At 39.9% G+C, this 12,916-nt stretch overlaps 1 long non-coding RNA gene across 1 annotated transcript; it reads left to right on the forward strand.

Moving 5' to 3' along the window:
- LOC110259696 lies at positions 422-5,753 on the forward strand. The gene is made up of 3 exons (XR_002342081.1): positions 422-605; positions 3,143-3,145; positions 4,403-5,753. It is a non-coding gene; the product is annotated as an uncharacterized LOC110259696 (long non-coding RNA).

Consider the following 12,916-nt stretch of genomic DNA (forward strand, 5'->3'; position numbering starts at 1 on the left):
CTGAGCAAGGCCAGGGATCGAAACCCTCATCCTCATGGATACTAGTTGGGATCATTGCTGCAACACCACGGGAATTCCAGGAGGCTAGTTTGGAATGTTAAATACTTTTTTTTTTTTTGTCTTTTTGTCTTTTGTCTTTTGTTGTTGTTGTTGTTGTTGCTGCTATTTCTTGGGCCGCTCCCACGGCATATGGAGGTTCCCAGGCTAGGGGTTGAATCGGAGCTGTAGCCACCGGCCTATGCCAGAGCCACCGCAACTCGGGATCCGAGCCGCATCTGCAACCTACACCACAGCTCACGGCAACGCCGGATCGTCAACCCACTGAGCAAGGGCAGGGACCGAACCCGCAACCTCATGGTTCCTAGTCGGATTCGTTAACCACTGCGCCATGACGGGAACTCCTGGAATGTTAAATACTTTTTTAAAAGATCCATTTTCTTTGTCATCATTTCTTTATCAGGTTGAATGAGAAGTGATAGACTGGAAAGCAGATGGCTCCTTCTCTGAGCTTAGAGGTCAAGCTTTCCAACAGGTTGACTTTATCCATCCTCTCACCAACTCCACTGGGATCCACTTTACCCTAAGCTGGAGAATGCACATGGAAGGTGACCAGTAGATAATCTGAATAAGCACAAAAGTTACATATTATATAGGAGGTGTTAGTATTGGGGACTACGTTTAGATTCTTATGACTGTGATAAGAAATCCCATTCAATCTGGTTTATGCAACAAAACGGAAATGTATGGGCTTATGCAAGTGACATAGTCCTGGCCTTGTAAGAGGCTTGACTCGCCATTCCCATGATGTCGCTAAGGACTTGGGTGGGCCCCTCCCCTATCCTGCCCACCGTATCACTGCTTCTTCCCACTCCACGTCGTTCAGCTCAGTAACTCCAGGCTCACAGCCCCCAGGGCCAAGACACCTGAACCAATTCCTGATGTTTCACACCATGTTGTCCAGCAGAAAATGGGCTCCTTTTGCTGGCTCTCAGAAAGAGAGGGAACTGCTTTTTACTAGGAGCCCCAGCAGATAGCTCTTCACATTAGTTCTCGCTGGGTCACATGCCTATCTCTGAACTCATCACTGGACCAGGGAGAATGACGGCCCATTGGCGTAAGCTGGGATTGGAGGTGCGCCAGGGCCACATTGTAGCCTCTCTGTGGTAGAGTTGTGCAGCCCAGCCTGCACAGCCCGTCAATAGCAACCTGAGACTTTATCTCACCTTTTTGCCAAGACTATTAATTCCTTGAATGCGAGGACTATGTAACCATCGTACACCTACTCGTAGAGTCTGGGACATTATGGCTGCTCAGTATGTTCTTACTGAATGAATGAATGATTATATGCATAAACAGAAAACTAGTCAGAAGGCATAAACCTCCCCAAAATGGTGTTGCTGAATTCTACACATGGTACTGATTTTTCCAATTACTTCTTGCTACTGGATGTAACCAATTTCTAAGTTTTCTTTTTCTTTCTTTCTTTCTGTCTTTCTTTCTTTCTGTCTTTCGTTCATTTGTTCGTTTTTGCTTTTTGGGTTTTTTGGCTTTTTAGGGCAGCACCCACAGCATATGGAAGTTCCCAGGCCAGGGGTCAAATTGGAGCTGCAGCTGCTGGCCTACAGCATAGCCACAGCAACGGGGGATCCAAGCCACATCTGCGACCTGTACTACAGCTCACTGCAATGCCAGATCCTAATTCATTGAGCGAGGCCAGGGATTGAACCCGCATCCTCATGGATACTAGTCGGATTCGTTTTTGCTGGGCCACAATGGGAACTCCCTAAATTTGTAATATTAATGAAGGTGAGGCCAAGCATAGATGAATACAATGTCAACCTCCTCCTCTATTGGAAGGTAGCATTTTTGTATCTCACATTTGTTTCATCTACATTGTCAGGCAAATTTAATTCTTGAAATACAAGTCTCCATGAGCAAAAACTAAGCTCTTACCTGGGTCTTCGCTCCTTACTCAGCATGGGAAAGACAGCCACTGACTCTAATGGTTTTTTGTGAGAGCAGCAGACTATAAACACTAACTTTGTGTGTATTTTTACGATTTAATTTCTCCTTTTTATGGGAATATAAAGCGTATTTTTAAAAATAAATAAATCTTTAATGGAAGTGTATGATGGTGACATGGGAAGTAAGTAAATCTGTCACACACAATATAAGAGCATATTTAAATATGCATATTATGACCATTTAAAGCTGCGATGGTTCAAAATAATGTTAGCCTCTTATATGAAATATTTCTTTCTAAATATGAGCCCACTAGCATCTTAAATACAGATTGCATTTTATATATATATATATGCAAATGGTAGTAAAATATTTTTAATCAAATATTTGTTCTTAAATTTTCTCCTAGACATTATTATTCTGCATGCCAGCTTTACTGTTTGTTTGTTTATTTATTTTCTTTTTTGGCCACACCCATGGCACATGAGTTCCCAGGCCAGGGATCATATATAAGCTATAGCTGTGACCTATGCCAGAGCTGCAGTTACCCTGATCTTTAACCCACTGCACCATAGTGCAAACTTCCAAGTTTACTATTTATTTAGATAGAGAAAAAGCCTCCAATTTTTTCCCCCTCAATATGACAACTACCACACAAACAAGAAATATTTTCTCTCCCAGAAACTCGTCCCTGTACTATCTTTTCTCTTTTTCTACCTTCTCCCCTTGGCCATTTTCTTCTTCCATATGACTTCAACAACCAAGTATAAATTCATGGCCCCCAAATCAATATATCCATTCCCGAATGCCATGTAGTAGGTCCAACATCCTAAGAGAAATCCCCGTTTTAATGTTCCCATGACCTCAGATGCTTTGGTTAATGGCATTACCATCTGCATATTCCACACAGCTCGATCCCTGGACTTCATCTTAGATTCCTTTTTCTCCGTTATCTATTCTTGGTGCCCTTCAGGAACTCACCTGAAGACAGTGATTCTAGTTTTTTACAACTAACCCACCATCCCATCTGCCCCCACCTCAAATTGCATGCAGTTTCTAATTTAAGCTGATTCTTTCCATTTTCCCATTTAAAATTCTTCAAAGACTTCTCATTGCTTTTTCTTCTTTTCTTTCTTTCTTTCTGTCTGTCTTTTTTGAGGGCTGCACCCACAATAAGTAGAAGGTCCTGGGCTAGGCGGTCTCATTGGAGCTGCAGCTGCCGGCCTACACCACAGCCACAGCAATGCTAGATCCAGTCTGTATCTGTGACTTATGTGGCAGCTTGTGGCATTGCTGGATACTTAACCCACTGAGCAAGGCCAGGGATTGAACTCTCATCCTCATGGATATTAGTTGGGTTCTTAACCCACTGAGCCCCTCATTGCTTTTATTTTATTTTTTGTCCTTTGTAGGGCCACATCTGCAGCATATGGAGGTTCCCAAGCTAGGGGTCTAATCAGAGCTGTAGCCACCGGCCTATACCACAGCCACAGCAACGTGGGATCCGAGCTGTGTCTGTGACTTACACCACAGCTCACGGCAACACAGGATCCTTAACCCACTGAGCAAGGCCAGGGATCAAACCCGCAACTCCATGGTTCCTAGTGGATTCATTCACCACTGAGCCACAACCGGAACTCCTCCCCATTGCTTTTAGAATAAAGGACATGTTCAGAGAGTCTGCCATCTGGCTCCAATGTACATATAATCTCATCTTCTGCTGCTCCCTTCAGTTCATCCACAAAATCTTTCTGCTCTTGTCCCATCAAATCACTGATTAGTCTGGGACACTCACATGTTGATGCCTGCACTGCTTTGCTCTTCTTCTCCCCTGGTAATGTTAACGTCAGTAAAGTCTTTTCCGACTTCCCATCACAGTGAACCATTCCTTTCTCTGTACTCCCACAAAACCCTTTCCGGACTGTGCACATCTGGTACTTATCTCCCTGGGTAGACCTCGTGGTTCTCAGAGGGAGTGAGAAAGGGAGGGCTGTGCCTGGTTCATCTTTGTGTGGACAGTTCCTAGCTGATACATGATGCCTTGGCTTGTACAAAAAAAAACGTTTGGTGAACGAGTCTTCACTGTGAATGCTTGGAAAGACCTTAAATTTCACCTATAAACTCCCAGAAATAGGGAGAAGGATACCTACACATTCAGAGAAGTGGCACTGACTCCTTGCAGGAAAAGCAAGCCCATTGCAAAGTCAAGTTGCAGCAGAGTTAGCCCGTTTTGCCACAGTCCCTTCTCTGTCTTTTAAGAAATGTCTAATTTGAGATCCCTTTCACGTGCTCTCCTTCCAAGGTTTAATGTACGTGATTCATCTTGACTTGCCTTAATACTGCTAGGAATGTGGCAATGACCTCAGCTGAACACTGGCAAAGTGATTAATGTTACATGAACTGAATGAGGTTTTTTTTTTTTTTTTTTTTTAAACTCTAGATTCTGAATAAACACATTCATGCAAGATTCGGTTGCAGACCTTTGCTCGATAGAAAATGTATGGTGATTTCAAAGAGTAATGTTTCAGATGCAATAAACAACGTTAACGGAAACACGGTTCTTGTTAAAGAAAATGCTGTTTCAGGCTTAAGTCCCAGTGATCATAAAAGATATATGATGCAATAAACAAAATGAACCACAGGCAGACAGGTCCATTTGATGACTAACCACTGATTGAATTTTCCAACACTCCTGGACTTTCTGAGAGATAAACTATTCACAAAAGGTCCATGTTAAATATAAGGCTGTCATTTCTTTTTTATGTTTCTAGTGAGGTCCAAGAACAGTAGAGGATATCCCCCCTTCTCCTTTCTTTTCTTTTTTTTTTCCTCCCTATTGGTTGTTTGTGTTTTTGAATTTTTTATGATGTGGGAAGACTGGCAAACAGTTGCTCTGATTGTCAAATGCCTTAAATCAAGAAGAGAAAATGCAATAAAACACAGTTTCCATGGTAACACATTGTAACCTAGTACCTCTGGATTATGAGCCAGCTCACATCTCTGATCACTACTTGTTGACAGGCATAAATTGAGCCTAAAAGCATTAATTTTAGAGATAAAACTGGAATGTGGAGCTATGTTATAATAATGTTTAAACATTTCCAGGGCAGTGGCAGCAAATCAACACTGGTTATGTCACTATTTAAATAATGTTAATAAATTAAGCATAAACACTTAAAACATCTACTAGCTTTTCTATAAAGATGGAATAACAAATTTGTGTACACTCTTGAGGCTGCAAGTGGAAGCTGACATGTTTTTGGTGGAGTTAAAAAAATTAAATGGAGTGATCGATGGATGTTTTAATTAGGAATGGTTCCAATATGGAACTGATTCTTTAAAACCTTGTTAATAGAGAAGCTCCTAACTCTATCTTAGGACATACATACACAATATTTCTGGATGTTTCTCAGTAGACATAATTTCCTTTTTTTTCTTAATAAGAAGAGACTCAAATAAAATGTGAATTATCACATTAGAATGTTTTTAAACATGCCTTTTTTTAAAACACATTTTATTTCCATGTTCTCATTAGAAACATACATTTCCGCCACACATCTTAAAGTTTCCAAAAAAAAAAAAAAGATTGATTGTCTTGTGTATATGGCTGCCTCCAGCTGTCTTCAGCAGTTACCCATTAACCAATACAATCAACCATCAAAAGGCAATTTTTTCAAGGCTGTTTGTCACACTTCTAAATATATCTTTATGACAAGATGGGATTAAGATGGTGGAGTAGAAGGACTGGAGCTCACCTTCTCTCATAAAAGCAACAAAATTACAACCAATCACTGAACAACCTTCAACCAAATAGACTGGAAACTATCAAAGAAGACATCCTGCTCAAGAAGACAAAGAGGAGGCACATAAAGATGGTAGGAGGGGCGATTTTTTAGCAGAAACTCTGTAGGCCAGAAGGGAGTGGCATGACATACTTAAAGAGATGAATGGAAAATAAACTCCAACGAAGATTACTTTATGCAGAAAGGCTCTCATTCAGATTTGAAGGAGAAATTAAAAGTTTTACAGGCAAGCAAAAGCTAAGAGAATTCAGCACCACTAAACCAGCTTTACAATAAATACTAAAGGAACTTCTCTAGGTAGAAAAGAAAAGGCCACAACTAGAAACAAAAATATTACAAATGACAAGGCTCACTGGTAAAGGCACACATATAGTAAAGGTTGAAAATCACCCACACACAAACATGCTACTCAAACCAGAAATCATTAGAAGAGGAGGGTACAAATGCAGGATACTGGAGATGCACTTGCAATTAAGAGACCAACAACTTAAACAATCTTGTGTATATATATGTAGATTACTATAACCAAACTTTGTGGTAACTGCAAACCAAAAATCTACAGTACACATACACACAAATAAGAAATAGCAATCCAAAAACAACACTAGGAGTTCCCGTCATGGCGCAGTGGTTAACAAATCCAACTAGGAACCATGAGGTTGTGGGTTCGATCCCTGCCCTTGCTCATGGGTTAAGGATCCGACATTGCCGTGAGCTGTGGTATAGGTTGCAGACGTGGCTCGGATCTTGCGTTACTGTGGCTCTGGCATAGGCTGGTGGCTACAGCTCCCATTCGACCCCTAGCCTGGGAACCTCCATATGTCACTGGAGCAGCCCAAGAAATAGCAAAAAGACAAAAAAAACAAAAACAAAACAAAAACACAAAAACAACACTAAAGATAGTCATCAAACCACAAGAGAAGAAACAAGAGAAGAAGGAAGGAAAAAGACCAAGGAAAACAAATCCAAAACAATTAATAAAATGATAACAAGAACATACAATAACTACCTTAAATGTAAATGGACTAAATGCCCCAACCGAAAGACATAGATTGGCTGAATGGATACAAAAACAAGACCAATATACATGCTGTCTTCAAGAGACCCACTTCATTTCCTGGGACACAAACAAATTGGAAGTGAGAGAATGGAAGATAATATTCCATGAAAACAGTAAAAAGAAAGCTGAAGTAGCAATACTCGTATCAGACAAAAAAGATCTTAAAGAATATTACAAGAGAGAAAAAAGGACATTACATAACGATCAAAGGATCAACCCAAGAAGATATAACAATTGTAAATATATATGCACCCAACATAGGATCACCTCAGTATAGACGACAACTGCTAACAACTTTAAAAGAGAAACTGTCAATAGCACAATAATAGCGGGGGACTTTACAGCAATGGACAGGTCATCCAGCAGAAAAATCAACAAGGAAACCACAGGCCTTAAATGATGCATTAGACCAGATGGACTTAATAGATATTTATAGAACATTCCATTCCCAAACAGCCGAATACACATTCTTCTCAAGTGCACATGGAACATTCTCTAGGCTAGATCACATTCTGCACCACAAATCAAGCCTCAGTAAATTTAAGAAAATTGAAATCATATCAGGCATCTTTTCTGACCACAAGGCTGTATGACTGGAAAAAAAATTGCAAAAACACAAACATGTGGAGACTAAACAACATGCTACTAAACAACCAATGGATCACTGAAGAAATCAAGGGGAAAATTAAAAAATACCTAGAAGCAAATGATAACAAAGACATAACAATCTAAAACCTGCAGGATGCAATAAAAGCAATTCTAAGAAGGAAGTCTGTAGCAATACACGCCTACCACGTCTTTATTCAGGAAATAAGAAAAAGCTCAAATAAACAACTTTATACCTAAAGCAACTAGAGAAAGAACAGACAAAAGCCAAAGTTAGCAGAAGGAAAGAAATCATAAAGATCAGAGCATAAATCAATGAAATAGAAAAGAAGAAAACCTTACAAAGGTCAATGAACCTAAAAGCTGGTTCTTTGAAAAGATCAAGAAAATTGATAAACCCTTAGCGAGACTCATTATGAAAAAAAGAGAGAGGACTCATATCAATCAAGCTAGACGTGAAAAAGGAGAAGTTACCACAGATGCTGCAGAAATACAAAGGGTCATAAGAGGCTACTCCAGCAGCTTTCCCCAACAAAATGAACAATCAAGAAGAAATGGACAAATTATTGGAAAAGTACAATCTTCTAAGACTAACCCAAGATGAAACAGAAAATATGAATGGACTAATCCAAATACTGAAACTGAAACTGCTATTAAAAAGCTTCCAACAAGCAAAAGTCCAGGACCAGATGGCATTATAGGTGAGTTCTATAAAAAATTTAGAGAAGAGTTATTATCTATCCTTCTGAAACTATTCCAAAAAACTGCAGATGAAGGAACACTCCCAAACTCATTCTATGAGGCCACCATCACCCTGATAGCAAAACTAGACAAAAATACCACACATACACACAAAAAGAAGAAAAAACTCACAGGCCAGTATTGGCAATGATCATAGGTGTAAAAATCCTCAACAAAATGCTAGCAAAGAGGATCCAGCAATACACTGAAAGGACTGTACACCATGATCAAGTGGGATTTATCCCAGGGATGCAAGATTTTTTAATATGCACAAATCAATCAGTGTGATATATCACATTAACAAACCTAAGAGTAAAAACCATATGATCCTCTCAACAGATGCAGAAAAAGCTTTTGATAAAATCCAACACCCATTTCTGATAAAAACCCTCCAGAAAGTGGGCATAGAGGGAGACTATCTCAACATATTAAAGGCCATATATGACAAACCCACAGCTAACATCATTCTCAACAGTGAAAAGCTGAAGTAATTCCCACTAAGAACAGGAACAAGGCAAGGATGTCTGCTTTTGCCGCTATTATACAACATAGTTTTGGAAGTCTTAGCTACAGCAATCAGAGAAGAAAAAGAAATAAAATGAATCCAAATTGGAAAGGAAGAAGTAAAATATCACTATTTGCAGATAACTTGATACTATATCTAGAAAATCCAAAAGACACTATCAGAAAATTGATATCGAGTTCATCAATGAATTTGGTAAAGTTGCTGGATACAAAATTAATACACAGAAGTTGAAGTGACTGCATTCCTATATTCTAACAATGAGAGATCAGAAAGAGCAATTAGGGAAACAATCCCATTTACTATCATAGCAAAAAGAATAAAATAGCCAGGAATAAACCTACCTAAAGAGACAAAGTACCAGTACTCTGAAAACTATAAGATGCTGATGAAAAGAAATCAAAGACACAAACAATGGAAAGATATACCATGCTCCTGGATTGGAAGAGTCAATATTGTCAAAAGGACTATACCACCCAAGGCAATCTACAGATTCAGTGCAATCCCTATCAAATTACCAGTGGCATTTTTTACAGAACTGGAACAAAATATTTCAGTTTGGAAGCACAAAAGACCCAGAATTGCCAAAGCCATCCTGAGAAAGAAAAATGGAGCTGGAGGAATCAGGCTCCCTGACCTCAGATTCTATTACAAAGCTACAGTTATTAAAACAATATAGTACTGGCACAAAACCAGAAATACAGATCAATGGAATAGGATAGAGAGCTCAAAATTAAACACCCCACGCACCTACTAAACTATGACAAAGGAGGCAAGAATATACAAAGGAAAAAAGACAGTCCCTTCAATCAATGATGCTGGGAAAACCGAACAGCTACATGTGAAAGAATGAAATTCATACACTCCCTAACACTATACACAAAAATAAACTCAAAATGGATTATGGAGTTCCTGTCGTGGCACAGTGGTTAACGAATCCGACTAGGAACCATGAGGTTGTGGGTTCGGTCCCTGCCCTTGCTCTGTGGGTTAATGATCCCGCGTTGCCCTGAGTTGTGGTGTAGGTGGCAGACGCGGCTTGGATCCTGCGTTGCTGTGGCTCTGGTGTAGGCCGGTGGCTATAGCTCCGATTCGACCCCTAGCCTGGGAACCTCCATATGCTGTGGGAGCGGCCCAAAGAAATAGCAAAAAGACAAAAGAAAAAAAAAAATCAAAAACAACTCAAAATGGATTAAAGACTTAAATATAAAAACAGATGCTATAAAACTCTTAGAGGAAAACAGTGGCCAAACACTCTCTGACATAAACCACAGCAATATCTTCTCAGATCCACCTCCTAGGGTAATGGCAATAAAAACAAAAATAAACAAATGGGATCTAATTAAAAGTTTTTGCACAGCAGCGGAAACCCTAAACAAAATGAAAAGTCAACCCACAGAAAGCGAGAAAATATTTGCAAGTGAAACAACTGACAAGGTATTAATCTCCAAAATATTAAAAACACCTCCTGCAGCTCAATACTAAAAAAATAAACAACCCCATCAAAAAGTGGGCAGAAGATATAGACAATTCTCCAAAGACATACAGAGGGCTAAAAAACACATGAAAAGATGTTCAACATCTTTGTTAGAGAAGTGCAAATTAAAACTACTATGAGGTACCACCTTACACCAGCCAGAATGGCCATCATCAAAAATTCTACATACAATAAATGCTGGAGAGGGTATGGAGAAAAGGAAACCCTCCTACACTGTTTTGGTAGGAATATAAATTGGTGCAACCACTATCTAAAACTGTACAGAGAGTCCTCAAAACTACAAAGAGAATTACCATTTGATTTAGCAATCCCACTCTTGGGCATCTGTCCAGAGAATACCATGTACATGTAACCCAATATTCAGTGCAGCACTATATATACCAGAGCCAAGACATGGAAGCAACCTAAATGTCTATCAATAGAAGAATGGATAAAGAAAATGTGGTACATATACAATGGAATATTACTCAGCCATAAAAAGGAATGAATAGTCACATTTGAAGCAACATGGATGGACCTAGAAATTATGCTGAGTGAAGTTAAAGAGTGAGACACAAAAGTCATATGCTATCACTTAAAAGTGGAATCTAAAAAAAGGGTACAATGAACTTCTTTGCAGAAAAGAAACTGACTTATAAGACTTTGAAAAACTTATGGTTACAAAAGGGGAGCGGCTGGGGCGGGGGGGATGGGCTGGGGGTCTGGCATAGCAATGTTGAAAAAAAAGAAGAAAAATACCTTTATGACAGTCAAGATAATCTGATATGATATGATTTAATATGATATGTTAATAAAAGGTCTATTTTCTCAACATCTAGGCTTACTGGAAAAGTTCACTTTATTTCCTTGGTGACATTTGAGTTCAATTTCCCTGCTAATATTTTTAGCAAGAGTAGATTCCATTTAGAATGGATAATGAGGTCCTACTGTAGAGCACAGGGAACCACATCCAATCTCCTGGGATAGACCATGATGGAAGATAACATGGGAAAAGGAATGTATACATATGTATGACTGAGTCACTTTGCTGTACAGCAGAAACGAGCAAAACATTGTAAATTAACTATACTTTAATTAAAAGAAGAAAAAATAAAGTGAGAGTGGGAGTGGGAAAAGTGAAGGAAAGACAGGTAGCTTTTCCTCAAGGCTTGACTCTTACTATATTGAGTCTCAGGTTGTTATAAACGTTTACGGAGATAGACATGTGTAGGGAGCTTAGAAAGGTGGTGCCTAGTAGACCCTGCATGAAGTCATGAAGTAATCTCATCACCAGCAGCCCCTAGCATCGTCACCATCATCATCACAGTCCCCTGCCACTATACCCCCAGGGCCTAGAACTCTGCTTCACACCTAGGAATCGCCTAGTAAGTGTTTGTTAAAATGAGTAAGCCAATAGGTTCAACTGGGTATTGTTACAAGAGAATTCATTGTGACTATTTTTGCTCAAATATGGAACAATTGTAGGAAATTTGACTAGATTCCTTTTATTCCATTGCAACTCCCTCTGAGAGATTCAAACACACCTGTGAAGAGAGCTCAAGGAGTTAGGGACGAATCCTATCTCCCAGTGTTGCTAATTTGTGGGATTAAACCCTTGGGAATACTGCAGGGACTCTAAACCAACGTAACACAGGCTGGTGTTTAACCTACTGACCCAGGAAAGGCATGGATTTAAGAACCCCCCCATACTTTCACGCACTGGGTCAGAAACATGCTAGAGACTTTGACTACCTCAATTGTTTTGAGGCTTGCTTTGAAAGAATACAACCATTTTAAGAATGAAGAAAGCAATTGCTTTCCACTTTAATTGCTAACCTCCCTGGATTATGTCCTCATGGCACTTAGTTTGTCTAAAAAAAACTAAGACCTTGACCTATGTATGCCCAGCTCTCAGTACTACTTGGCCTTCCTTTTTTAGCCCTTGTCATTTTCCTTTCACCTTCCCTAATGCACACCCTCAAATGCATCCATCTTTTTAATCTGATCTCTATTTTTTTTTTAATTGTAGGCACAGGGAGAACAAAGGCTGCCATATAACAGCCTCTGCTCTCTTTTAACAGCATCCTAACCTAAGAGAAAGGGCTGAAGCCTCATCTGGTACCTTCAAAGTCATGAGTAAACATTAGTTCCCTAGTTTTATATATATATATAAAATCTTTTTTTTTTTTTTTTTTTTTTTTTGTCCTTTGTCTTTTTTTAGGGCCGCACCTGCGGCATATGGAGGTTCCCAGGCTAAGGGTCTAATCGGAGCTGTAGCTGCCAGCCTACACCACAGCCAGAGCAATGCTGGATCCTTAACCCACTGAGTGAGGTCAGGGATCAAACCCGTGTCCTCATGGATGCCAGTGAGGTTTGTTAACCACCGCGCCTCGACGGGAACTCCAGTTCCCTAGTTTATTTATTTTTTATTTATTTTTATTATTTTTATTTTTTTTTGTCTTTTGTCTTTTTTGTTGTTGCTATTTCTTGGGCCACTCCCGCGGCATATGGAGGTTCCCAGGCTAGGGGTTGAATCGGAGCTGTAGCCACCGGCCTACGCCAGAGCCACAGCAACGCGGGATCCGAGCCGCGTCTGCAACCTACATCACAGCTCACGGCAACGCCTGATCGTTAACCCACTGAGCAAGGGCAGGGACCGAACCCACAACCTCATGGTTCCTAGTCGGATTCGTTAACCACTGCGCCACAACGGGAACTCCCAGTTCCCTAGTTTAAAGGAAGAC

Source organism: Sus scrofa, chromosome 2 (genome assembly GCF_000003025.6).
Source record: "Sus scrofa isolate TJ Tabasco breed Duroc chromosome 2, Sscrofa11.1, whole genome shotgun sequence".
Lineage (NCBI taxonomy): Eukaryota > Metazoa > Chordata > Mammalia > Artiodactyla > Suidae > Sus > Sus scrofa.